The sequence below is a fragment of the Lepidochelys kempii genome, chromosome 7, assembly GCF_965140265.1.
Source record: "Lepidochelys kempii isolate rLepKem1 chromosome 7, rLepKem1.hap2, whole genome shotgun sequence".
In the NCBI taxonomy this organism is placed as follows: domain Eukaryota; kingdom Metazoa; phylum Chordata; order Testudines; family Cheloniidae; genus Lepidochelys; species Lepidochelys kempii.
Genome location: NC_133262.1, coordinates 23,558,053 through 23,585,273, shown reverse-complemented (window position 1 = coordinate 23,585,273; position 27,221 = coordinate 23,558,053). Strand labels below are relative to the sequence as shown.

Below are 27,221 nucleotides of genomic sequence, written 5' to 3'. Positions count from 1 at the left end.
CAGGTCAGGATAGAGGTGCACCAGCAGAGCTGCTTGGGCGTCCAGGACTGAAAAGCAGGTGTTGCTGGAGCTGAGAATTGAGGTATATTGGCAGAGCTGTCAGGATCCTGGGACTGGAATACGAGGTGCTGTTGCAGGTCAGACTTGAGGTGGATGAAACAGCTCTGTGTGTGGACACTGCACAGAACCTAACTACATGATACCTATCAGCAGCTAGTCTAGTTCTGCTGTGGTAAATGAGGATACTGGACCTTTCTACATTGATCTCAACACATCCTGCACACTTACAATAGAGACCTTGATGCCTCAAAGGATAAGCAGCTTTCTTCAGGGAGTTTATCCTGAGAATCAGCACCAGTTGCATCAGGAGGGCTGCAAAACCCATCAATATGGGTTTTCTCTTCCAGTTAAAAACCAATGAAGGAGGAAAGCAAACAAGTCAGGGAGGGATTTTCTGTTTCTCTAGTCAAACATGCTAAGAGCAGTTCAAAAGAGGCTAATTAAATTCCAAAATCCCCACGCAAATACGCTAATAATGATTTTGAAATGAGCAGTTAACCAAGGAAGCTTTCAAGGTGGGACTAGTTTGATACAGGAGAAAATGTGTATATGAGAGAGCTGTACAATGTGTGTGTGCGCGCAAGAGAGAATATCTGTGTATAGCCTTTGTACATAAGTGTATGTACGTGTGTGCGTGTGCACGCATGTGAAGGTGGCACAGAGAGGACACTTTCCCCCATTACTTCCCACTACTGAGAAGAAAAGCAGCCTGAATGTTCCCAGTGAAGTTTCAGATGTACTAAAATGACTCCCTTTCACTTACATATCTGGAGCTCTATTTAGCTATCCCTCTGTGTCTCACATGATTCTGGGCCAAGTTCAAGGAACAGGCGTCATGGCCTATCACAGACGCAGAATAGTAAAATGTAACATACAAGTTTGCCAATTCCCTTATGGACCTCCACGGCTGATTCATTTTGGCCCTGCGTCTTGTACCATCAATTATGCCAGCACAAAGTGAGCTTAAAATTCTGCTATTGTGATCTGAAGCAGAGAATCAGATCCTCTGTGTGTGATGCATGTCCGACCTACAGAGCAGTTATGAGTAACACATCAAGAGTGCCTGAGAAAAATCTACTTTAAGTACTTATATGGTCCAAACTACCGTAGTATCTGAGCACCTCACAGTCTTTCATGCATTCATCCTTACAATAACCCTGGGAGGCAGGACAGAGCTACCATTTCCATTTGCCCATCGCAGAGAAGGGAATTGAACCCAGGTCTTTGAAATCCCAGACTACCAACCTAATTACTAGGGTGGATAAAAGTCAATTAAAAAAACCACAGATGTTTTTAATTTAAATCAATGTTTTTATTTAAATTAAATATAGGGTTTTTTAAATAAACCTGTTTAAAATTAAATTTGAAATCATGACAACCTACATTAAGGCCTAAAATTATTATAATCTATTAAAATAATTTAAATTAAATACAAAAAATAACATTAAGCAGTGCATGTTTGCTGACAAGTTTTAAAGAAAGTCAGACCACTGAACTGATGGAAATCACTGGCTAAGCACCTGGAACCAGAGTTCATTGAAGTGCTAAAACAGCTTTTGACAGCAGTAGCCTCTTCTGCAGGTGCAGAAAGAATATCTTCTTCATTTCAGTTTATTCAACTAGTTCAATTCAATGACTAGTTCATTCAAAGATAAGGAACCAATTGGGGGCCAAAAACAGCAAGAAAGCTTACTTTCCTCTTCCAACGTAGGAATAACAACGAGGATGGGATCTACTAGTTCTAAAGCCTTGAAGAACATTGTGATCAGAAACAATCGGTTCAATTCAATAATTACAAATAAAGGAAGTATTATTTAGTAAGTTAGTTAGCTTTCAGTGCAAAACATGTTCAGATAAACTTTTCCCCCCTTATGTATCAAGCACATTTAAGGTAGTTTTATTTAATAAAAAAATGTAAATGGTGCTCTAGTGCATTTTAATTGAGTTTGAATTTCCATCCAAATACAACTTGACACAAACTGCAAGTAAAAATTCAATCATCAGATAAAAAGTTATGCTATGTTGCTTAAATATATTTAGTTGCAAATAAACAAGTTTTAATGGTTACCAACCAATGAGAAACAACCTTTCTTTAGAAAAATAACTAAAAAGTACACATGTAAAACACAATTAAAATCAATAATTTAAATCACATTTTTCTGCTTGTTGATTTAAATCCTGATTATAATTGGTGATTTAAATTGCTTTGATTTAATCAATCCACTCTGCTAATCTCTGGACTATCTTCTCTCTCAATCAAATGTCAACCAAACATAAGTACATAGCTCTCCTCTCTTTCTGCATCAACATATTCTCCTCAATTCTCATGTTCCCTGTCTCTAATTTGCCCTTCTTTTCCATGTGTTCCTACCCAGGCCAAATTGAATTAATCTTTTCAGGTAAGACTTCATGAAATTCATTCACATGCTTTACTAAAATTCAAATATACCTACCTCTTTACTTTTAGTCACTATTTTTTTAATTATATAAAATTAAAAAATCAAGCTTTTCCTGCAAAATATATTCTTCATAACCCACTGTTGCTTGTTACTTACGGCTGGATCATTTAGATGTTTAACAATTTTTGTTTTGCTCTTAATCCTTGTTCCATTATTTGCTAGGTAAAATATATAAGTATAGAGTTAGACTTGTAGGATAGTAATTGCCAGGATCACTCTTCTTTCTTTTTTGAAAATTAGTACAACAGTTGCTTTTCTCCAACCTTCTGGTATCTCTTCCTGATGCCCATGGCATCAAAAGGAATTGTCAGTAGTTCAGCAAGTTTGTTGGCTATTTCCATTAATCCCTTGGAGAGGTCTGTGTATTTGTGTTTCCCCTAGTATTCTTGTAATTCCATTAGTTGCTTTCTGTTGGAAAGAATTAGATCCAGGATGGCTTCTTCTCTACTTGAAATCGCTACTTTCTGGACCATAAATTATCTTCCACACAGCTTCAAAACCTCTTTGGTGATGCTTGAGACTCTGTATTTGTTATTCAACAGACTTCCAGGCAGTTAAAATCCCCCATCAGTGTATCTTTTGGTTTCAAGTGCCATAAGAGTTGGCCTAGCAATTGTTTCGGCCACCACATTACTGGAAAGATATTGACAAGCACAAGAGGATGTTAAGAGTAAGAAAAATGATAAAGGATGTGGTGCAGATGAATTTCTTTGAATTCCTAGAGGCAGAATGGGGGAGCTCTCCATTTCCTGTCCCGCAAACCCCTGCATGCAGTCAACCCTGCAGGGTGACTGGACTCCCCTCTCCACACATGTGTACAAACCCTGGAGGTCTCACCTCTCCAGGATAGAACACACACGACAACAGTCATTTTAACTTTATACAACCCTCCTGTTCTTCAAAAAGCAGTTCTTCCTGAAGTGACATCACAGATAGCTATTTGGAAGATTGCCTTGGTTGACCAGAAAGTCCATCTAGGGGTCAGAGCAAGGAACTGGGAGTCATGATTCCCACCTCTGGGAAGGAGTGTTGTCAGGTAGTTAAGAGCAACTGAATTGGAATCAGGACCCCTGGGTTTTATTCCACATTCTGCCACCTGACTCACTGTGTGACCTTGAGCTAGATACTCAGCAGCGTTATGCCTCAGTTTCCCCCTCTTTAAAATGAGGAAAATAATAAGTGCCTAACACATACTACGTAGGCATTTGAAAATTAATGTTTGCAAAGTGTCTCAAGTAAAAGACTCCAGAGAAAAGTATTATTGTTGTGAGGTGGCCTGGACTTGTCTTGGATGGTGCTAGGAGCTCTGATCTTTGTATGTGAATTTTTTCCAGCACTCCACGAGTTCTTCTGCATAGCAAAGTTAAAGGGAGCGAGAGTGAGAGAGAGACATCCACATTTGATTGGCTGTGACTAGCTGCAATTAAAAACTATAATTTATTATCCCGGATTACGAGTATAATTTCAATGCAGAGAATTAAGGTTTTCTTCTGAGATGGAAATAAAGATTAATTTTTAATTTCCTTTCTCACTGCACATTTAAGAGCAATGGACTCCACAGAAAACTACAGGTCAAAATAATTTTATGGGGGGATGACAATGTTCCATTGCTGAATAATTTAATGCTCTTGTTGCTTTTTTAATATTGGACTGCAGCTCCCTCATGTGAGACAACAGCAGCAGATGCGATGTGTGTGCCTGCGCTGCAGCAGTTAGGTCAACGTGACTTTGAGACAACAAAAAGTTTCACTGCTCAGCACTCGGGTGAGCTTCAGGACTTCCCCTGCTGGTGTGAGCTGCCTCGTATAAGACAGGAAGATACAGTCTTTAGAAAGGGATAGGCAGTAAGTGCTGGAACGGGTGAGGGGGAAAGGAGGGGTTGTTGTGATGAGATGAGGGTTTGAGGAGGAGGCACGAAGCAGAACAGAGGCTGGAAGAGTGCATTCAGCTGCACAGCAGGTGCATTTCATCTGGAATATGCTAAGTAGAGTCAAACTGTACAGCTTTCAGAGGGGAAGCCCTGTTGGTCTGCATCAGCAAAAAACAATGAGGAGTCCTTGTGGCACCTTAGAGACTAACAAACGTATTTGGGCATAAGCTTTCGTGGGCTATAACCCACTTCATCAGATGCATGGAGTGAAAAATACAGTAAACAGGTATAAATATACAGCACATGAAAAGATGGGAGTTGCCTTACCAAGTGGGGGGTCAGTGCTAATGAGGCCAATTCAATCAGGGTGGATGTGGCCCATTCCCAACAGTTGACAAGAAGGTATGAGTATCAACAGAGGGAAAGTTATTTTTTGTCGTGACCCAGCCACTCCGAGTCTTTATTCAGGCCTAATTTGTAGTTGCTGGTGAGTATTTGCTTCAGGTTACAGACAGCCCCCTAATCTGAAGCAAATACTCACCAGCAACTACACACCACACCACAGAAACACTAACCTAGGAACCAATCCCTGCAACAAACCCCGTTGTCAACTCTGTCCGCATATCTATTCAAGGGACACCATCATAGGACCTAACCACATCAGCCACACCATCAGGGGCTCGTTCACCTGCAGATCTACCAATGTGATATATGCTATCATGTGCCAGCAATGCCCCTCTACCATGTACATTGGCCAACCAGACAGTCTCTACACAAAAGAATAAATGGACACAAATCAGACATCGAGAATTGGAACATTCAAAAACCAATAGGAAAGCACTTCAATCTCCCTGGACACTCAATAACAGACTTAAAAGTGGACATTCCTCAACAAAAAACTTCAAAAAGAGACTTCAATGAGAAACTGCAGAACTGGAATTAATTTGCAAACTTGACACCATCAAATTAGATCTGAATAAAGACTGGGAGTGGCTGGGTCACTACAAAAAGTAATTTTTCCCTCTGTTGATATTGACCCCTTCTTGTCAACTGTTGGGAATAGGCCACATCCACCATGATTGAATTGGCCTCATTAGCACTGACTCCCCACTTAGTAAGGGAACTTACATCTTTATGCTGTATATTTATACCTGCTTACTGTATTTTTCATTCCATGCATCTTATGAAGTGGGTTATAGCCCACAAAAGCTTATACCTAAATAAATTTGTTAGTCTCTAAGGTGCCACAAGGATCCCTCAAACTATACAGTAGATCAGGGTAGCCAATAGGCAGACTGTGGGCCAAATCCGGACCACCAAATGCTTTTGAATGGACCAAAAAATTTTTTTATTTACTTATTATTGTTATTATGGTGTGAAATATGTTTCTGTGGAGTCTGGACCTTGACTATACCTTGACCAAGAAATTTGGACTTTGACAAAAAATAATTGACTACCCCTGTAGTAGATGCATTCCCCCTGGGGTATGCTGGTTATAGTAAGTAAGATCCAAGAGGTTAAGTTTGCAGACAAAGCCTATTATTTATATTTCCATAGCACATCATTTGAACACAATAAAAATATTGGAGAGATGATGGATCCCACAAAGGCCTTGCTACAAAGGCTATATTATTGTTTTCCAAAAACAACTCTTAAAGGTAGCTAAACTGGCACAGTAAAATCTGGGAAATCCCCACACTTCCAAACCCAGTAGTACCCAAAGTAGGGTTTAATGCAGCAAGAGAAGGGAGTACAAATTCATGTGTATACATTGCTTTCAGGAACAGGTTTTCCTATGTTAGGCTCTCTTCCTGCTGCTTCAGGATCACATTGTTAAATGCCTTGGGCGCAATACCTGACCCTTTAAAAGCTGCTATTGGAGGAAATCTCATCAAAATTCTAAAATGGCTTATATCATTGCTCCAATACTAAGAAATTAACAAAAAAAATAGCCACGCTAGTGACCTGGATCCCAACTAATCAAATAACCCCCATGCTTGCAGCAGCGTGCACTAGAGGACCTAATACTAGGCCTTTCCATCTCTAGTTTTTGTGTTTTATTTACAATAATTGGTATCTGAGGGTATAAATGGGATTAGATGCTTAACTGAAGCATTTGCTGTTCACTTGAGGATTAAACTGATGACTATTTAGGGTCAGGGAGGAATTATCCCTCAGGAATTATTCCACTATCAGACACATCGGGGTGAGGAGAGTGTTTTGTCAGAAGAGGGCTTATTCCATGAGTCAACTCCTTAGAACTGCAGAGGGACCTCAGCTCCTTTTTGTCTCCTCTATGTTTTTAGTGTAAAGCTCTGCTAGATGACGAAAAAGGGACCGTTTAAAAGTGATCATCCCGGAAGATAGATTATTGTAGCTACCCAATAAGCTGATTTTCAATATGTTCTAGAGTAGCTATCTCTCTTGGATGTCTGGGCTACACCTGATTTCAGTGCAGAACACTAGCAGAATTAAACACACAGTTCAGTGCAAGCCACTGCTGGCTATATCTGTTCCTGCTCGGTTACTGGAGTCATGGTGCATAAACTGACCCTGAATGAGACTGCAATTTCATGAAGCAGAGTCTTCTCTGGGAGGAAGTGTGGCTCTAGGGAATTAATCCCCTTTGCTCATCAGGCAAGCATTTGACCCTTCTCATGCTTTACCTACAGTTGTGGGAAGTCTGTTAGGAGCCAGTCCTGAGCCTGGGGAATTGGAGATCACAATATTGTGCGGTTCTCACTGGACATTAGGTTTAAAGTTGTTTCCCTCTCCATTCTCACTGCTTCCTGGATTGGAAAATCGAGACTGCACATATATGTGCACACACAGACAGGCACACTCTTTTTCTTACTGGGACCCCCTCTTCCCAAAATTAACATGAATGACATTTTTCTAACATCTTCCAAATGGTCAACTTGATTAGACCTCAAAGTTGGCGGAGTAGATGACTACAGACCAATATTGTGGCTCTTAAATTGGATCAACATGAAATGGGAAAATGAAAGAAAAATGGAGATAGCAGTTAGCATGCTATGATATTGGGCAGCATAGAACGAAATCAGACAGTACAGCAGATCAGCATGCTGAGAGAGCAGGCCATACCACCTTGTTAACATGCAGATATCAAGTTCTACATAGATGACCAGCTCCTTGTGCGGGAACCAAACTTTTTCTGAGGTTTGAAATTTTGTTCCATATTTTTTCCCTGCCTGTCTCCAGGGTGCAGGCAAAAGACAGTTCCTGTGGTATTTCCATCCTCACTAGACATAGGAGAAGCCGGAAATCACACGGGGAAGTCTCTTCCAGCTGAAGAAGTTCATAGATGTCACAGTGGGCCTGTGGTCTTTGGATGCTTATTCAAACCATACCTCAGCCTTTCTAGGTTTGTCACAAAACTCAAAGAAAATTAAGCTAATTCCTGCAGATAAGCTTCCCCAAATCCCTGACATTCCAACTGTATTACTCTGTCTCACATCCACTTATCACAAATGTAGCAGCTGGCAACTGGGGACTGTTCTAACCATTCAGTGCCTGTTTACTGCCATAGGCTTATCCCACCTCAGGCTAGGATCTTATTCAGATCTCACAAGCTAAAGCATGATCAGTCATTAAATTGGGAGACCTCCACGGAAAATCCAGGAACTGCAGAAAGCGGTGCTGGTGATTCAGTATGGAATGGTCTTCCCTCTGAGTCACTGCTGAATCAAACCACCAGCATGATGTTAAGAGACACTGTGTTTAGGATGAGGTTTAAAAAAAGAGGCCCTGTTTTTAGCCATTAAAGTTCTCATAGCACTTTTTGCAAGGGCAGGAGTATTTACCTATTGCTTTGGATGGTTTCCAACTTGTATAATTATTACATTCTGCCATGCTAAAGTCACTATGTATTTTGAAGTTGGATATGGAATTTTACTTCACTGTCTGTCTTCAACAGTTGTGTCACATACACTGTTAGGCCTGGGCTACACTGCGGGGGGCGGGGTTCAAACTAAGATACGCAACTTCCGCTACACTATTCGCGTAGCTGCAGTTGAAGTATCTTAGTTCGAGTTAGCAGGCCGCCCTCATGGCGGCGAGTCGACCGCGGAAGCTCCCCCATCAACTCCGCTTACGCCTCCTGCCAAGGTGGAGTACAGGTGTCAATTCGGGGATCGATCACTACCCGCCGAGCCAGTGAGTAGTGAAGACGTACCCTTAGTCAGCCAACCTTTTTAAACCTCCTCCCCCCAAAAATGTGGATCTATTTCAGTCGTGGGTGAAGCATTTCCTCCATATAAAAGGCCTTATTCTGACAGTGCAGAGCACGCCCAACTACCATGGATTTCAATCTCGAGTTGCAGGTGCTCTGCACCTGCCTTGATCAGGCCTAAAGAGTGTGTGAAGCCAGATTTTCAAGTACTCAGTGCCCACAATTGGGGTCAGATTTTCAAAAGAGCTCAGGTTCCCAGGAAGGCTAGATTTTCAAAAGTGTTCAGTATCATTCAGTCTGACACTAGTGGACAGATTTTCAGAAGAATTCAATATGCTGAACTCTTTTGAAAATCTGGATCTGAGCTTTGAGACTGACTGGGACAAAAGGAGATAAAGAACTGAAAGCTATTACAGTGAATCCTTCTCATGGCCTTTCAACACAGGCTCAGTGTCCAGTAACAAACCAGTATCTGTGCACAAAGCCTGGTATGTTTCTCCAGAAATGGAGTTGAGATGTTTGTCTTTTCTGAACTTACTGTTCCAAAAACACGAGTAACCCTGACATAGCAACTGCCTCCTCCTTATCATAGTCACCAAAAAGACTGAAAAGAATCAAGCAGCACAGACTTATCTTCCACAAGATGTTCAGCACACCAGGTCTGTCTTACTGATTAGCTTCTACTCACTGTTTCATTGGAGTTTTGCTGTCTTTTTTTTTTAACACAGTGCATGCTTGCCATTTCCTGAGCTGTTGAGTGCAGCATTGTTTGCTGATGGTATCAATTTGCACCTCTGGAAAACAGGATGGTTTACATGGAGGATCCTCATCACTGGAACCTTTTAATAATCAGTTTCACTATAATAAATAGATTGACCAGTGCTCCCCATTCAGTACTCTGGGCAGATCCTCCCTTATTAACTTGCAGATGAACTCTGGATACAGCTGCCTCTGTATAGGGTTCCCTGGGTGAGCTGTGCACATGGCTATGGTGGGAAGCTCCATGCCTTGGAGTATACCAGACCCATGAGACCAGGACTTGGTACCCTCAATACTGCACTTCACATTTGTGTTTGCAGGCCTTGGGCACCCACTTCACCTTTAAGAGTTGGGAAAATGGGTCAAGGATTATTTTCAGGAGAAGGAGGGATGTTGCAAGGGGCAAGGACAAGAATCATGCAGATCTGGAGGCTAAAAAGAAATGGGTCATCAGAGGAATGGTATATGTGCATTGTGAGCTAGATAGGAGACAATGAGTAGGCATCTCCCAGAAAAACACCCCTGGCCTGACCTTCACTTCCCCACCCTCCAGCTGACACATCTCCTACACCCTCTAAACCCATCAAAATGCTCCCACACTCTCTGGAAAAGTTTCTCAACAGGATCCCCAAAATACCAAAAAACCTCTTGCATCCAGACTGGTGATAAACTGCCCTAGTGACCACATAACAATATGAGGCTGTTCTCAAGAGGGACATGTTCTGTGAGCTATGCCATTAGGAGAAATAGCCGCTAACACAGACTCCATTTTCTCCTCAGTTTATCCAGATAGGCTTCCTGGTACCAGAGTGATATATTGTTTAATTTCCCAGTGGTACTATGAACAAAAGTTTCTGCTGAGGAATATCCAAGCTGTCTTGATCACCAACTATACATCCCACATGCAGCCTCACTCACATCTGTCAGTCACTCTCATTTTGCTCACTATCTTTTTGACTGCTCACAAAAGGGAGGATTTAACTCAAGAGTAAACCACTATTGATTTCAGCAGCAACAGAATTAGGCAAATGCTGAGTGCTTCTGAAAATCTCACCCAGAAACACTAACACTACAATTACGGAAATCTTTACTCCTAGAATATAACAGATTGGCCCAATGCCGCAAGTGACCTATACTCCGGGAAGGAGTCCATTTAATAACAACAAAAACACCATAGGTCAGATTCTAACCCCCTTACTCATGCTGAGTAGTGCCTTAATCCAGGGATAGTACTATTGAGGGCAAGGTATAAGAATCTGACCCTATGATATCAGAGTTGAATTCAACCACTTTGAATTTTAGAAATTAAGGGATTTGAATCCCAGATTTGAACCCACCTCTAAAAATTTGGTTCTTGGATCCAAAACCAGTAAGGGATTATTTTCCAGTGCAACCACATCCCAAACAGAAATAACGAGATTTCATCCCAATATACCAGAATTCTCAAGATGATCTCATGAGATTTCCAATATTCAAGATGGCAGAAATCTGACTCTCAACATTTCAGTACCACTGAAAGTGGATCCAGATTCTCTCTCCAAACTAAACCCTGAACCATAGCCTAATCCAGGTCAGTACATTGCCTCCTTGGTCCATATCTTTATCTTGTGTTGCCATAAATACTGATAAGTACTTAAGTACAAATACGAAGAACACCATTACAGAAGTACTTATAAGTATGCTGTGGAAATAGTATGCATGTATTTTCAAGTGAAAGCATAAGTACTAGTTCAAGCAGTTTTAACTCCCAAATCAACTGTCTGGTCAATATATGGACAACTACGTAAATAATATAACTGCATAGTAGAAGAGAAAGAAAAAGAACAACATTGAAATTGTATTCATATATACAAATAAGCATGGCATAACAAAAATATCTCTTATAAATGTAAATAAATTAATACATTTCCCTTCCATTTTATATATATATTTATTACAATATTTTGTACAGACAGCAGCATCACTCCATGAAATGGACATTTTTCTTCAATTGCAGCATAATCTCAAACATATCCTGAAGACGGTTCCTTCTTGGCAAAAGGATTTGCCCAGCGCTACTGAATAGTCTTTCCAGAGGAGCAGAACTTGGCAGTATGGTATTAAATTTGATAAAAAGCTTAGCAATTGATGGATATCTTTTCAGTTGATTCAATTCATGCGATGGATCACTAAGGTACTGCATCCCAACAGTCCGTAAAACGGAGAAAGATGTAGGTGCCCCGTGATCACCCAGGCCACAGAGATTAGTGGCAGCTTTGGGTGTTGTAACTTGTTCTATCGGCTTTGGTCAAGTGTCATAACAAATCAGATCTTGTATAAAAAAAACTTCCTCTGCAGTTTTTCTATAATCCTGATTATGCAGCCAGTGCAATTTAAAAAATGGGTCTGACACAGAAATAATGATGAATTACTTTGTACTTCTGTTACTCACAGCTGTATCAAAGATCAAAATACGCCCAAATCATTTTCTAAGTCACTTCTTCAAACTATCTACCAAGCAAGAACTGTATTTTGGGGGAAATGAGTCAAGTCTGGATTTCAGCACAAGCACAATAGACAGAACTGTACCATAGAAAGACTATGTTCTCTTCCACTGGAAGTCTGTAAAGTGCAGTTGAAACTGGGACATCACCTTCAGCCACTCACATCAAAATTCCAGCTCTGTGTTGGTGAATTTTGGCAGCTGAAGTCACTCCATCACAATATTAATGCTACCACGCATGTCATAAATGTGGTGAAAGCAATTGAATTCTGAATTCTATTGTGTGAAGGCAGGTTTGGGGATTGTTTTTCCAAGTGTGTCATTTACAATCTCAGCACTCTTTGGACTTTGGTGTGCAGCATTGCTTAAGTCAGGGCACTTACCCACCACACATCTGAAAAGATGCTTATATTGAGAATTCTTGGCAAGAGTCCTACAAGCATTGATAGTTGCTAGCTCTCCAGTGTGTGCAAAAAGCAGGTCACAATGGTGGTAAGTAAAATATTCAGTCAGCAGTATCGCATGACAGAACTTCAGTGCTCACATGGCTATATATATCAGAATCTGGGCCTGTCCACTTGTTTGCTAGCATCATCCTCCATCCCTCCAGGTCCTGAAAACAGGGCTTTAACGAAATTGCTACCATTGTCTGTGACTACATGTTATTTTTGTTGAGGCCAGATCAGACTATGTGTGGCTTCTCAGTTGCTAGAGAAATGATCTTGTTGTACGGATGAGTTCCAACAAAGTGTTAGAAACCTAAGACTACTGACTCTCAGGTTAGCTGAGTCAATCCACCTGGGTAACACCCACATAGCTTCTCGCTTGATATGACCACACATCGGTAGTTGTGCAAACATAACGCACAGATGCCAGTTTGTTTTTAACTCTTTCAAGAACCATGCTGTACTGTCCCACTAATTTATTTTTAAATGTTTCTGTACACATAACAATGGTCTTGGGAATAATTCCATTAAGTAAAATGAGAAAGCTTCAACAATCAATACGGCAGCATATCACTAACAACAAAATTGAGAATTAGCTTATCTGTTTTTCATTTGGACACTAGTGCAGAAAAGTACCCAAACAGAGGGCCTTGTACTTTGGGATATCCTCAGACACTGTAAACAAGTCATCACCAGCTTGCTTGCCTCCAAAATCCTTCCTTTTATGCATCATCTTCAAATATTTTCTCCATGGTTTCTCTACAAAACAAATAACTATTTTATTGAGTGGTACTATGCATGTATTAATTTTTAATTATTATTCTGATCACGTACAAAAGGAAAACAAATGCTAACGTCACATATAAAACATACTATAAATACTGCTTGTGCGTATGTTTTACTAACTGAATTAGAATAAATATGGTATTTGTGGCCTTTTTTGGCCAGAAAACACATCAAAACAGCACTTCAAGAAATAATAAATATGTCCAACTAAGGGGAAAATGCAGCTAGCAAAAAATTAAATGAATCATATTTAATTAATAATATATAATTATTTACCTGCAATGTTTGGTGAAATTTGATGGTGCCTTATATTGTCCACGAATTGTTTCCCCATAATCTTCACTGATATCTCATAGACTTTAAGGCCAGAAGGGACCATTATGGCAGGGGTGAAAGTAAGTCTAGGGACTTACCGGTATGGGGCTGGGCTGGGGCCAGCTCTGGCCCCCGGAAGGGGCGGGGCCTCTGGCAGAAGGGGAGGGGCTGGGGGAGGTCAGAGTCAGCCCTGGCCCATCCTGTACCGACAAGTGCCTCCTTCCCCCTCCCTGGGGTTACAGCTGGCAGCGGTTTAAAGGGCCCTGGACGGTAGCGGTGGCCAGAGCCCTGGGCCCTTTAAATCATCCCCAGAGCCCCACCACCACTTCCCCAGGGCTCAGGCAGCAGGGCTCTGAGGACAGGGCTCTGGCAGCCGCTACCACCCCGAGCCCTTTATATCATCCCCAGAGCCTGCCGGAGCCTTGAGGAAGTGGCGGCGGGGCTCCGGGGACAATTTAAAGGGCCCAGGCCCTTTAAATCACCGCCCCAGCCCCGCCGCCGCTACCCCAGGGCTCTGGCAGCAATTTAAAGGGCCAGAGGCTCCAGCCGCTGCTGGGAGCCGTAGGCCCTTTAAATTGTGCCTGGGGAAGCCGATCCACCCTGGTACAGCGCACTGGCTCTTGCCGGTACTCTGTACCGGCTTACTTTCACCTCTGCATTATTGTTATCTAGTCTGACCTCCTGCACACTGCAGGCCACAGAACCTACCCACCCACTCCTTGAATAGGTTCCTAACCTCTGGCTGAGTTACTGAAGTCCTCAAATCATAGTTTAAAGACTTCAAGAAGAATTATCAGCCAAGCAAGAACTGTGCTTTGGAGCTCTCACTACAATCTGCAAATGGAGATTGTCTTTATTTTCAGACTCCATTATTGCCTGAAGAAATATTCCAGAATTAAAGAACACCCAGAAATGATTTACAACTCAACAGGAAATGAAATGGGAAGTACCATCAATGACAATCACCAGCAGTGGTACTAGGCAGAAGCAGATTAAGCAATTGCTTAGGCCCCAATTTCCCAGAAGTCTGTTCAGCACTGGAGCAAGACCAGCAGCTGGTAGCCATTTTCCTATTCCACCCTTCAGGGGACACAGCTACTGGTCTTGTTCTCTCTCTCTCTCACACACACACACACACACACACACACACAGAGTGATTCACCCGTCTGCTGGGCCAGGCTGACAGTCTTCCTGCAACTAGTTGCAGGGACCAGTCAGAAGTGAAGGAGCGAGGCCGGGGGGGGGGGGGGGGGGAGGGGCGACCAGCACCCTCTATGGCTGGTGGAAAAACAGAGCCAACAAAAAGAAATCCCTCGCCACTGGAACTGAGGGCCTGAAGTTCCCAAGTGGGGGGAGTGGGCCCTGGGGCCAACCAGAATCCAGGACCATTTGAGGGATGTGATAGTTTCAAAAAATTATTTTGAAAATGTGCCTGCAGATAAAAAAAGTTAAATATCAAAGGTATTTAAAGCATCAGTAAAGTACTTTGAAGTACTTAAGTACATGGGAACACTTAAACAGTGCTCTTTTCATTGACAACATACCGGTACGATTAACTCACTCACCCAAATATACTGAATGATACATAGCTATAAACCAACAAACTTATCCTTAAGAACATTCTTTGAATTCTAAGATGACTTAAAATAATAAACATTTTTATTTATAGGGTGCCCGGAACACAAAGGCCTTTGGAAATAGGTATCAGCTTCTGATACTTATTAAATAATACCACAAATGTACAATAGTGCTTTACTGACAAGAAAAATGACATCCTCCCCATGAAGAGCTTGAAGTCTAAGTTCTGACATGTCATGAAGAAGGAAAGTTAAAATATTGCAGGGGAGAGGGAGCAAAGACAAGACCACAGCAATATTATTACATGCCTCTTGAGGGTTATGCAGGTTCTTTTATTTATCATTAAACCTCATCATCTTTGGGAGTCAGTTTGATCTAATGGCTTGATTGGGAGCCAGATAACCTGGATTCTACTTCTGGCTCTACCACCAGTTTGCTATGTGACCTTGGGGGAAGTCACTTCACCCCTCTGTGCCTTTTTCTCCCCTCCTGAAATTTGTTTGGCTTGTCTACAAAGCTATTTGGAGCTGGGTCTGTCTGTCACTAGGTGTCTCTATAGTGCCTAGCACAATGGAGCCCCAATATAATTGGGGGCCTTTAGGCCCTACTGTAATACAAATATTAACAGGGATTTATTATGGTTATTTAACTTATCGTGCAAATATTTCTTATTCATTCATGTAGTTAAAAATCTTCCCAGCATAAAATCAAAATATAAAGAGAGGAAATTCTGTTTGTAAAAATCCAGGATGGAATTAACAACAGATGATGTTTACAGAGAGATTTAGCTAATGGAGCTTTGCACAGCTCTGCACCCTTTATGAGAAGTTTCAGACCCATCGAACAGCCTCCTTTGCGTATCTTGCTGAAAATTACTCACAGCACACGGACTGGTGTCCAATAACCACTAAAACCTAATCCCCTTTTCCACTGCTGCAGAGCATGGAGGTTTGGCACACCAAAGATGTCGCTGAGTCACAAACTACCTCCGGTTCACAGTGAATGTGCCTCAATTCAAGATGGTGGAATTACAAGGGTGAGAGGGGAGTTTGGGCTCCATGGCCCATTTAGTCCTAGCCCCCCGATAATGTCACAAGGGAGCCACAATTAGCACCACTTGGGACAGGGTTATTTGGGGGTGTGGACACCTACCCACTGGGAACTAGACAAAGAGCCTGCCAAAATCATTTCTCAGAGGAACCACCAGTTTCAGTCAAACATACTGTACCTTAGGCCTGATTGGAATAGGTTGACCTAGAAAAGAAAGGCTCCATATCCTAGTTCCCAGTCCTCAGTGACCCAAGACAACCATTTCAGAGTAGCTGACACCTGGCTGCATAGTAGTATCATTTACGACAGGAAGTGTGACACAGGAAAGAGACTGGGGAGCAACTGCCAGGACCCAACGTACTGCTTTTGGGATAGGAGACCTGTAACTGAAAACTGACAAAAACCCATTAATCAAAGACACTGTATAGATAACTCTGATCAGCCTGGCCTCACAAAGCCCCCATATGACTCAGGGCCTCACACACCAAGTGAATAAGGCGGCAGTTTATCCTGGCTCAGGCCTAGCAAACGCAGCTTTGAGAAAAGGACACCGTTTTTTAATGTTTTCCTCTTTCAGGCACTGAGTGAAGAAAGAAAAAACCCAAGCTCTGATGAGAAAGATAAATTCTCAAAAACAGTGACAGACGCCCAGAGCAGATACCAGGGGAAAAACAACACTGAGATCCGATTAGCCCAGTGAATCTGCGCTGCAGAGGGTATCTCTAAACCAGAACACCCTTCCCTTTTCCCCTCTTATCCTCCCCTTTCCGTCCCTACCAAGGCCCCCCTCTCTCCCCGCAACTGGAGTTAGGGCCTGAGGCCGCAAACGCTCACACACCCCAAGGATCCCTGTGACGCTGGTTATGGAACCGCTTGGGTCTGCAGGGTGAGGCCCTCGGGAAATATGGTGAGAAAGCCCTTGCTTCGTCTCGCTGTCCACAAGTTTCCCTGTGCAGCTGCTGTTGCTCTGGCTCCTGCGATCTGCTATCCTGCTGTCTGCAGCTATCCTCTCACCTGTCTCGTTCCCGTGGTCAGGGGGATTGCTGGGCTAGCATGATTCAGAGGGATTGACCTAGAGGACAGGAAAGAAAACATTAAAAATCTCTGACCTGCCAGGGATTTGAGACTTTGCCCCTTCACAGCCTAGACTGGCGAGCCGACTCCCTGACCGGCTCACTTGTTCTCCAACTGCCAGACTCATTCTAGAACCTTCTTTGCAGGGATTCAAATGTCAGTCTGTGAGTCCCCTGCTGCATCTAAGCTTCCTGTGCACAGAGCGATTGTCCTGCCTTTTTATCAGTACTCTCCCTTCCCAGCTCAGTCCACTCTGGGATCAGAACTGCAACGGCTGCATCCACCTTCAAACACTGTTTATCAATAGCTGGCTCTCTCAGAAGCACTGTGCTTTGAAACCACTGGGGTCCAGCAGGCTGGGAACCACATGAGGTAATGGAGGCCACAAGTTGATCGAGATCTGGCCTCTCACGTCCGTAACTCCATCACCTTCACCCTCACCGCCCCAAACACACAAACTCTTTTTCAGCTTCAAGTTCATCCCTAGGATTCAGGCTCTAACATCACCAAACCTTATCAGTTCTTCACCTACATCAACCTCTCTAAAATAATTAATCAATTCCTCCCCATCCCTGCTGTTGCTATATCCTTGCCTTTGGTTATTCTGCAACCCCCATCTCTGGGGTCTCCAACATATCTCACCTCACTCGCCTCCAGTCTACCCAGATTCCCATTATTAAAGTAGTTTCAGCCCCACTGTGTTCCCCTCATTGTATCCCTCCCTTAGCTTTTCCTTGCCTTTCTCCAGATGTCAAGATTCACATCTCTACTTTCAAGGCCTCGCATAAATCTACCCCATCTTCATTTCTGCTCTCATTTCTTCCTAACCATCTCAAGCATCCCCCTTCCCTGCTGCCTTCATCTCCTTCCACTCTCCACCAAGTTTGGACACCAGTATTTAGGCACATAGCATCATCTCCATGTCACCCCTCATGTTTGTGCCACCCTCTCCTGTTAGAAGCTCCTCCTTAAAAACATACTTCCACAAAGTCTTTAAAATTGCACTTCAGATGCTGAGCAGCACCCAGTGTATGTTGTCTGAACAGTTTGGTCGGCATTTTTTCTAGATTGCAAGGTCCTTCTGGCAGTGAGAGAATCTTCATGTCTATGTGCATAATGCTAAGTGTGCTGGTGCTCAGTAAATACCGTAATGAGTAAAGTCCTGAGAAACAGGACTAGCCGAGTTTTCCACATCATCCCTCCAATCCTTGACAAGAAACAAGTGGCCAGTCCAGGGAGGGATTGCTGTCTGAAGTGAAACATGCTAACCTATATCAAGAACCCGGGGAACCCCAGTCATTCCTACTGCAGTCAACTTTAATGTCACATCCCCCTACCTTCGGTAAATGATGGCCCCTATTCCCTCACACAAACCCGAACATTATTTTAAAACTTGCCGTGTGACTCAGGATTAGCGTAGCAAGGGTACTGCAGGTCACAACCGAGATATACGGGCAGTGCTGCAGGTAGCAGTGTGAGCGCTGGAATAGCACACAGAGGGATGCTACACCCCACAATGTCTTCCCTTGATAGTCAGGTTTCTAGATGTTTACATTCACTCCAACTTTAAGAAATGAGAAAACAAGGCTGTAGGGAATGAAGCCAAGGAGACTTCCAGGAGACAATCGTCTTTTCTACTTCCCCTCATGCCGGGCTCATGGCATTTCAGCCAGCCCTGCAGTGCTCCAGAAAAGAAGGAAGACAGAATGAAGGTGAGTGAAGGAACACATCAACAGCATCAAGCAAAGGAAAGAGGAGAGGGAGGAGGATGGGCTAAATGTGGGGCTTCTGAAGGGCTCCAGCATCTTAACCCTTTCCATACTGGGAGTAAATGGGAAAGTTTTCCCCAAAGGTGCTGCAGAATCCATTTCCCACTGTAAAGAGGTGTCCATTATCATTACAATGCCATGGCTTAATGTGCGTATGTACACAGAGTTATCATTACCCCCCGAACCACCTGTCTCCCGAACCAGGGAATTTTCTGTTCGTTACTATACGGAGTTTCCTTCTCCTCCAGAATCCCAGTAGCAACCCAAGTGCTATCCATTACTGAAGCAACAGACTACAGGAGAGATCCAATCCAACCAGTCCCAGGCAGTCTTCCTTTTTCCTTCACCAGCATTCTGTAGGCCAGGAAAGGGACACAGCCAATTCAGGCTTTGGGCTAGAGGGGGAGGGCTTCGAGTTCGGCAGAGAATTCTTTCCCAGGTGCCTGGCTGGTGGGTCTTGCCTACATGCTCAGGGTCTAGCTGTTCACCGTATTTGGGGTCAAGAAAGAATTTCCTCCCGGGTCAGCTTGGCAGAGACCCTGGCTGGTTTTCACCTTCCTCTGCAGTGTGGGGAATGGGTCACATGCAGGTTTAAACTAATGTAAATGATGGATTCTCTGTAAATTGCAGTCTTTAAACCGTAATTTGAGGTCTTCAGTAACTCAGCCAGAGGTTAGGGATCTGTTACAGGAGTTGGTGGGTGAGGCTTGGTGGCCTGCTATGTGCAGGAGGTCAAACTAGATCAGTGTTTCTCCAATGCAGCCACCAGGGCATTTTTCTGCAGCCACAACCGCCTCCTGGGCAGAGATGGCGGGTGGAGAAGCAGCAGCCCCTGCCTGCAGCTCCTGGATGTACTCCCTTGGTGTTTGCTGGCACTGCCAGTCAGGGATTTGCGCCTTGCACCACACAGTCTCCCGGGGACTCCAGGCAGCAATTCTGCAGATACGTGGGGCTGGTGTGTGTGCTAGATGTGGGAGGAGCCTTTGACTCCGCCGGTAGCCAGTGACTCACCTTCCTGGGGTGGAGGGGCTCCAGGGACAGGATCCGGACTTCAGCTCCCCGCCCGCCGGCTTCAGCCGCGGGGCTCTGGGCTTCAGCCCCCCCACTCCCCAGCTTCAGCTGGAGGGTTCCGACGGTGAGCTTCAGGCTTCAGCGCCAGGGTGGTAGAACTCGGGTTGGAAAAATTGTCAGAGCAGCCACCAGCAAGAGTTGGTGGCTGCGCTCTACGGCCATCAAAAAATTGGTTATGAGAACCCCTGGACTAGATGATCATGATGGTCCCTTCGGACCTTAAAGTCTGTGAGTCTATCATACAGCACGATCATGTGAAGTCTGTTGCTCTGGTCCCGACAGAGGCCACCAAATGGTCCTACAGGACCAGCCAGTCTTCTGGGCACCAATTTGGATTCCCCACTCTCTAAGAAAACTACCTCAGCAGCCATGCCTGAAGCAGTGAAATCCTGTGGCCTTTGTAGTACACTGGCAGCCGCTTTAGCAGGTACTCCTAAGCCTGGTCTGTCTTGCCTGGCTACAGGAACTGTATGAAGCTTCTCTAAGCACTCTCTCTTTGCATGGCAATCTTAACTCCATTAAGCGGAGAAGTTCTTTTCTTCCAGTTCGTTCTGTTTACTACTTTTGTATTCTATGGAAACAATTTGTATTCGTTGCTGTGCAGCCAGCAGAATGAGCACAAGAGCACAAATTATTGACTTTACGTAGGGCCTAGATAAACAGTATCTATTAAAATAAGGGCTTAGGAGAATAACTTAGGCATTGTCTGCACTATGGGTACAATGGCAGCCGCCATATGGAGCCCTAGCTATGCTGACATAACCCTACAGAGTATATGCAGTCTACACCAACGGAAAGAGTTTTTCTATCAGTGCAGGAAGGCCATTTCCCCAAGTGACAGTAGCTAGGTCAACAGAAGAATTCTTCCGTCAGCCAAACTGCATCCACACTGGGGGTTAGGTCAGCCCAGCTACGTCGTGCAGGGATGTGGATTTTTTCAAGCAACGTAGCTGTGTCAACCTAAATTTTAAGGGTAGACCAGGCCTTAGATATTGAGGATTCACAGAATTTCCCCCCTAACAGTTGACAATTGTAAAACGGGACAGATTTAGGAGCTAGCTATATTCCTCTGCATACCTATTTTTAACAAAAAGATTATATATATTATTGCATAATTGTTGCATATATAAATACCAAGGTTCCTGAATGACAAGATCTTTTGCATCCTGACCAATATATGTGTTCAATGCCTTTACATTCATTTTGGCTGCTTATTTCACATTGAACCATTTTTCAATTAATATATATAAAATTGAAAGTGAAACTGCAAATCCTATATAAGCACATTTTTTAAACTGTTCAAAATAAATCGTTGCAAAATGTATTTATTAATTTAGGTCTACACATAGGACCCAATCCTACAGAGTGCTCTGCAGGCAGGACTCCATGGGGGATAAAGGGTCTGGGAATACAGATCCACTCTCTGGACCGAGCCGCATAGGGTCACTATTGTCTCAGAGATTTGAGATCTTCGGTCCTGATCCAGCTACTCGCTGTATGTGCATGGGCCCTTGCACTTGCGCAGAGCTCCTGAAAGTCACAGGGCTTTGTCTGCATAGAATTTGCTTATTGGCTCAGGAGCCTTAGAGTCCAGTCAAGCAAACCTTTGTGCAAGTGCGTAATCTTACTTACATGAATGATTCCATTGATTACAATGGGACTACTAGTGTGAGTAAAATTACTCACATGGGTACAGTAAGGGGGGGATTTGCAAAAAACACATCAGCACTGGCCTGTTGCCACACTGATTTCAGAGGCAGCAGAGTTAGGCCAATACCACCGATGCCAAGTTCCTGATCTTTCTTCCTTCAAGGCATTGCTACGATAGCCATGTGATTTGGTGAGAATCACTGTTTCTATTTAATAGAAAAGTAAATTTCTAGCCCTTCTGGCTGTGGAGAAAAGCTTGAAAATGTGCTCTGAGTGCCTTCTACGGGCTCAGAAACTGAAAGGCAAACCAGAAGAACCCAAAATTTTAAAAAAATAAATAAAAGACAATTTTCAAGCCAGTCTCATGATCTGTGTGGCCTAATCCATGACTACAATGCTTGGGGTTGCCAAAACTGCAACACTGAGCTCTTCTTAAAATCCCAGCCTGTGTGTTGCAGGATCAGGCCCTTATTAAGCATATCTCTTCCAATTTATTTAACACTTTTTGGGTCACTGTTAAAAGGCCCTATGCCACAGAGACTGAAATATAATTTTACAAAAACTCATCGAAAACTTTAAGAATATTTCACATTTTACTGCTTCCAGCACGGTTTATGATCCATGTCTGTTAAATAAAATAAATAAATACATAATAAACAACTTACTCTTGAGTTGTAAGCATGTTCTGTTTGGGCTAGAAGGCCAGCAGCAAAGACTTTACAAAACTGTTCGATATATGCACCTGCTTACGAGTGGATATTTTGTCCCATATTTCTGTAGTAGGAAAAGAAACCAGAGGTTTTACCTGACAGCTTTTTACAATCCAGCCAGTGTAAGGTATAATACAGTCTTTTTTTTCTCCGGGCTTCTCAGATCTCAGAAGCATGTGCCAAAAGACTGTCAACTTGTTAAAAGTACATTAATGCAAATTCCAGAGCTTTCAGTTATGTTTATGCTAATAGAAAGCCTCCCGCTCTGTGACAGGCCCAAGTGAAGAGTCAGTAACAGGAAAATTAATTCCAGCTGTTGAAATTGATTTAAAACTAACTTATTCATAATAAAAAATAAAGCATTCCTGAAATAAAAAATAATTTAAGAAAAGCACAAAATCATGTTTACTGCATGAGAGCTGAATAGGTTCTCCTGTTGGGAAGAAATCTTCCAAATTTAATCAACCCTGGTTAGAAGAAAGCTCAGACTTGTTATCGGGTTGTAAGTGTAGATTAACATGAAAAGAATTAGCTACGTGTGCAGCCAGATTTTGCAAAGGAAATGCAGGGGTTTTTGTCTATGTATTTTTGTTTTAGATTCCTTGTGTCTAATCCATAGGCAGGAAAACCAAATCCTGTCGACTGTGGGACAGGTAATATTTCAGAAAGATAATTGTTGTGTATTGGGGAATACCAGGGTTCCTGAATGACAAGATCATTTGCATCCTGACCAATATATATGCTCAATACCTTTACATTAATTTTGGCTGTTTATTTCACTTTGAACCATTTTTAATGTTTAGATAAACCAAATCCTGAGACCAAACATCCCCAAACTCTGGTGGGGTTCAGGATCCAAATCTAGATCTAAATTTCTTGTCTGGCCTGTAATCACCAAAATGGGCCAAATGTTCACCCCCTGCATCTAAACATCACAGCTCTTCTTTGTAGGGGTGGGGGAAGGGGCCTTCAAGCTCTGAAGCAGGATGCACATTCTTCAGATGGGGCGATGGCCAGTTTTGGTGCATTTCATTCATAAGATCTTCAGTGGATGGCTTTCTGGGGTGGCCAATGAGCACTGTAAATTCAGACGATGTTCTTCAGTGAGCACCTCCGTTCACCACTTCAGTGAAATGCGAGAGCTGCTCCATCAGGGGAAGAGCTGTCTTTGCATTAACCTGCTAGCACTGTCCTTAATGCTGACTTTGACCTGTCAGTTTATAAGGCTCAATTATGTAAGGTGCTGGTCTTATTCCTGCTGCCATCAAAAGGAGTTGCCAAATTGATCATTCAGCACCCAGAATTGGGGAAAGACTTTCAAAGGAGCTGAGCTCCCATTTAGGCACCTACATATGGGGCAGATTTTCTGAAGTACTCAGCTCCCAGCAGCTCCCACCATGACCCTCCTGGCTAGCTTTAAAAAGAACTCAGCAACCACCAGGCTGAGCACTTGTGAAAAACGGAGTCCTTATTTAGGTGCCTAAATAAGATGAGCTCCTTTGAAAGTCTGGCCCATCATGCATGTCTACCACCATGGCATCTAGCTGCCAGTATAAGAATCATTAGCAGCAATTCAATTATGTCACCTAGGTAGGACCACATGCTCTGCTCTTCCCTAGGAGACTGACCCAAAGCCCTTTGAAGTCAATGCAAGTCTCTCCATTGACTTTGATGAGCCTTGGATCAGGCGCTAGCGGAAGATCTTGTTTTTAATTATGAAAGGACCTAGTAGCCTTGAGCCGTCTATTTCTTTGCAGCTTTCATCCTGTTGGGAAGCTTCAGAACTGAAGCTTTTTGTAAACATTTGCTTTTTGCCGGCATTTACAAGTCTGCATATTTTCATGGGGGGAAGGGGGTGAGTCACGGATTCTATGATTTACATGGTTTTTAAACAATATTCCTGACTTATGACACTGAGGAATTTTTGCGTGTGGGTGGATATGATGGTAAAGAGATGGACCAATTTCACTGAGAATTCTGAGAGCAGCCAAGTCAAACCCAGGGTTGCATGGGAGGCTAATAGAGAGCAGGAGCGCAGCCATAACATTGCAGGGAAGAGAAGGCTAAGGAATTTGTACTGTGGGCTTTAATTCCCTCTAGGGAAGAGAAAGTTTCTTTGGAGCGCTAGGTTGAATTTCCAAACTTCAACCCTTGAATGTCAACTACTTATGTTCCAGACTACCTATTTAGCACTCCACAAGCCCGGTTACTTACAATAAAACAAGGAAATAAATGTTATTCAGGGATGAAACAATGCCCACGACACTTGGCTTTTAAAAAATATATTTCCTATATTTCCATGAGCACCCCATGACTCTTCCTATGACATACCATGACACAGGGGCCCTGTTCATTTTTAATTGAAGAAATTGTGGCTAGGACTGTCAAGTGGACTTCAAAAGGACGATTCACAATTGTATCCATCATCTAGAGTTCTCCACACAATGCACAGTCAACCTGTGGAACTCCTCACCAGAGGACGTTGTGAAGGCCAAGACTATAACTGGATTAAAAAAAGAACAAATAGTTCATGGAAGATAGGTCCATCAATGGCTATTAGCAGGGATGGGCAGGGATGTAAAACTGTGCTCTGAAGTGTTCCTAGCCTCTGTTTGCCAGATGCTGGGAATGGGCGACAGGGGATGGATCACATGATCATTATCTGTCCTGTTCTTTCCCTCTGGGGCACCTGGCATTGGTCACTATCAGAAGACAGGATACTGGGGTAGATGGACCATTAGTCTGACCCAGTATGGCCATTTTAATGTTCTAGAGTTAATTTATGTGGGTAGCATTACAAATTAAGCATTTATGTGGGAAGCATTACAAATTAAATACAAACTTGATTATTGGGGGTGGAGGAAAAAATATTACCCTTTGCAAGACCAAAACGTCCCCATCTAGCAAAGGGAAATTTTACTGGCCTAGACTAGGAAGGACTTGTGTGTAAAGGCTGCAGTGTAAATAAAAAAGAATATTCTCCTTTGGGACTATAATGTCACTCTTGTTGGTCCTTATATAGGCCGACACCCACTGAAGTTAATGGGCCTTAGCCTTTTTGAGAATGAGCCGAAGGGAGTTAGGTTGGAAAACCAGAGGGAGCTGGATTGCTAGCTGCCTGAGGCTCCTCTGGAAATCCCAGCCCAAACCCAGTATTGCAAATCCAAGCATTCCAATCTCCTGTGTTGGGCCTCCCAAAAATCAAGAGATTGGCTTAAAAATCATGAGATTTTAAATAATAATACATGTTGGGTTCTTTTTTTTTGCCTTCTGATTTCAGAACCTTCCAGATGTGCTCAGGACACATTTCCACACTTCACTCCACAACCATGAGGGCTAGAAACTTACTTTTTATTTTTAATGCAACTCAGATTCTCATGCAATCACTTACCTCTCGGAGGTGGGGCCTTAAGAAAAACTCCAAATATCACTAGACTGCCGATAAAATCATGACAGTTGGCAGTACTGCAAATCTTCAAGTCCTAAATGAGTTTATATTCATTTAGTGGGAGTATGACTGGGGTAAGAACAGAGTGAAAATCAACCTCAGGATTTGGCCTAATGTGTTTATCTGCAATATCTTCCTTTCGTTCTTAATGTCACTTTAGCATCAGATTGTTGGCTGGCTTGGAGGACACTGATTTTAGACCTGTCAAACTTTTCAAATATGGAACCCTCTAAGCACCAGCCCATTCGACCCTCTACAGAGACACAGGGATACATCAGATATACGGCTGGGAGACGTACTCCCACAGGAACTAAGGAGACACTGCAAACTTCACCACCTTTTGTTCCAAATACAAGGCACATTTCTTCAATCTTGCCTTCACGTAGGTAAACGAACCGCACAGTGTACATATAATTTTAAAACAAGCTCACCAAAATAAAGCATTATACTAATTTTTCCCCTGGGGAAAAGATGGGGGAAAAAACGAGTCCCATGTAACAAGTGTTAGTTAAGCCATTTAATGCTCTAGTGGAAGGTGCTCAAATACCACATCCTCACAACCACCATAGTAAGAACCAGAACAGAACAATGACTATGTAACATCACGTGTGCTGTGAAGTCAGTGCATATCAGCCTATCTTTTAAAGAGAAAACCAATCTTATGCCCTCATTTCATTTTATACTTCCAAGCAGATGGTCTCCAAAATAGGAGATGCCCCTGAATGGACAAGAAGCTCACAGGAAAACACCCTTGCCATTTAAGTGTCTTTTTGTCTGCGCTTGGATAGTTTGCAGATACATTGAACACCAGGTTCCCTGTGAGCTGACTCTGCAAGAAGCACATGCTATCTCACTACTCTGACCAGGTCAAATCCCACCCACTCAGCCACTTTCATTAATTTCCATTTATTCAATTTCCTCACCCACAAACCTGGCATAATCTCACCACCCCCTCAAAGCTCCACCCTCCCTTCCTTCCTCCCCAATCCTCTCTCCGACTACAGACCCCTCCCTCAGCATTGTAACTGCTCTCATAATTACTCTGCAATGTCAATTATTTTTAACTAAAGGCCATTATAATTCCCAGAGCTGTCCGAATGTCCTCAAAATAGAGAGAGGTACAGTCCCTAATTCTGATCTCAGATTAGCACATTATGATTTTTGACATAACAAGGAGTGATCTTTTACAAACATGCCTAATTATAGTTGGCATTGTATGGAAGCAGCATGTTTCATCAGACAGGTACTGGACTGGGAGTCAGGAGACATGGTTTCTATTACCAGCTCCAATACTGACTCACCAGGTGGCCTTAAGCAATTCACGCAACCATTCTGTGCCTCAGTTTCCCCACCTGTAGATTAAGATTAATCTAATCATACCTAAACACCATGTAATGTGCTTTGGAGGAAAGTGCTATAAGAGAATCTAGTATTATCATATTTAATGCAAAAAACTTCATTTCTGCAACATCCGGGTTAGGAATGTAACTAAACAAGAGTAA

The 27,221-nt window shown here is 42.9% G+C and overlaps 1 protein-coding gene across 2 annotated transcripts in view; it reads right to left on the bottom strand.

Moving 5' to 3' along the window:
- The window catches only part of LOC140914172 (uncharacterized), a 37,018-nt gene extending 19,955 nt beyond the window's left edge, over positions 1-17,063 (bottom strand). The window contains exons 1-2 of one of the 2 annotated variants that reach the window (XM_073351387.1): positions 16,176-16,272; positions 12,905-13,027 (exon numbers count right to left, since the gene is read on the bottom strand). The gene's annotated coding sequence lies outside the window, so the exon portion shown is untranslated. Of the gene's footprint in view, positions 1-12,904; positions 13,028-16,175; positions 16,273-16,835 lie in introns of those variants that run through there. The other variant, XM_073351388.1, reaches the window with a different exon arrangement.
- Between the last annotated feature and the right edge of the window lie 10,158 nt (positions 17,064-27,221).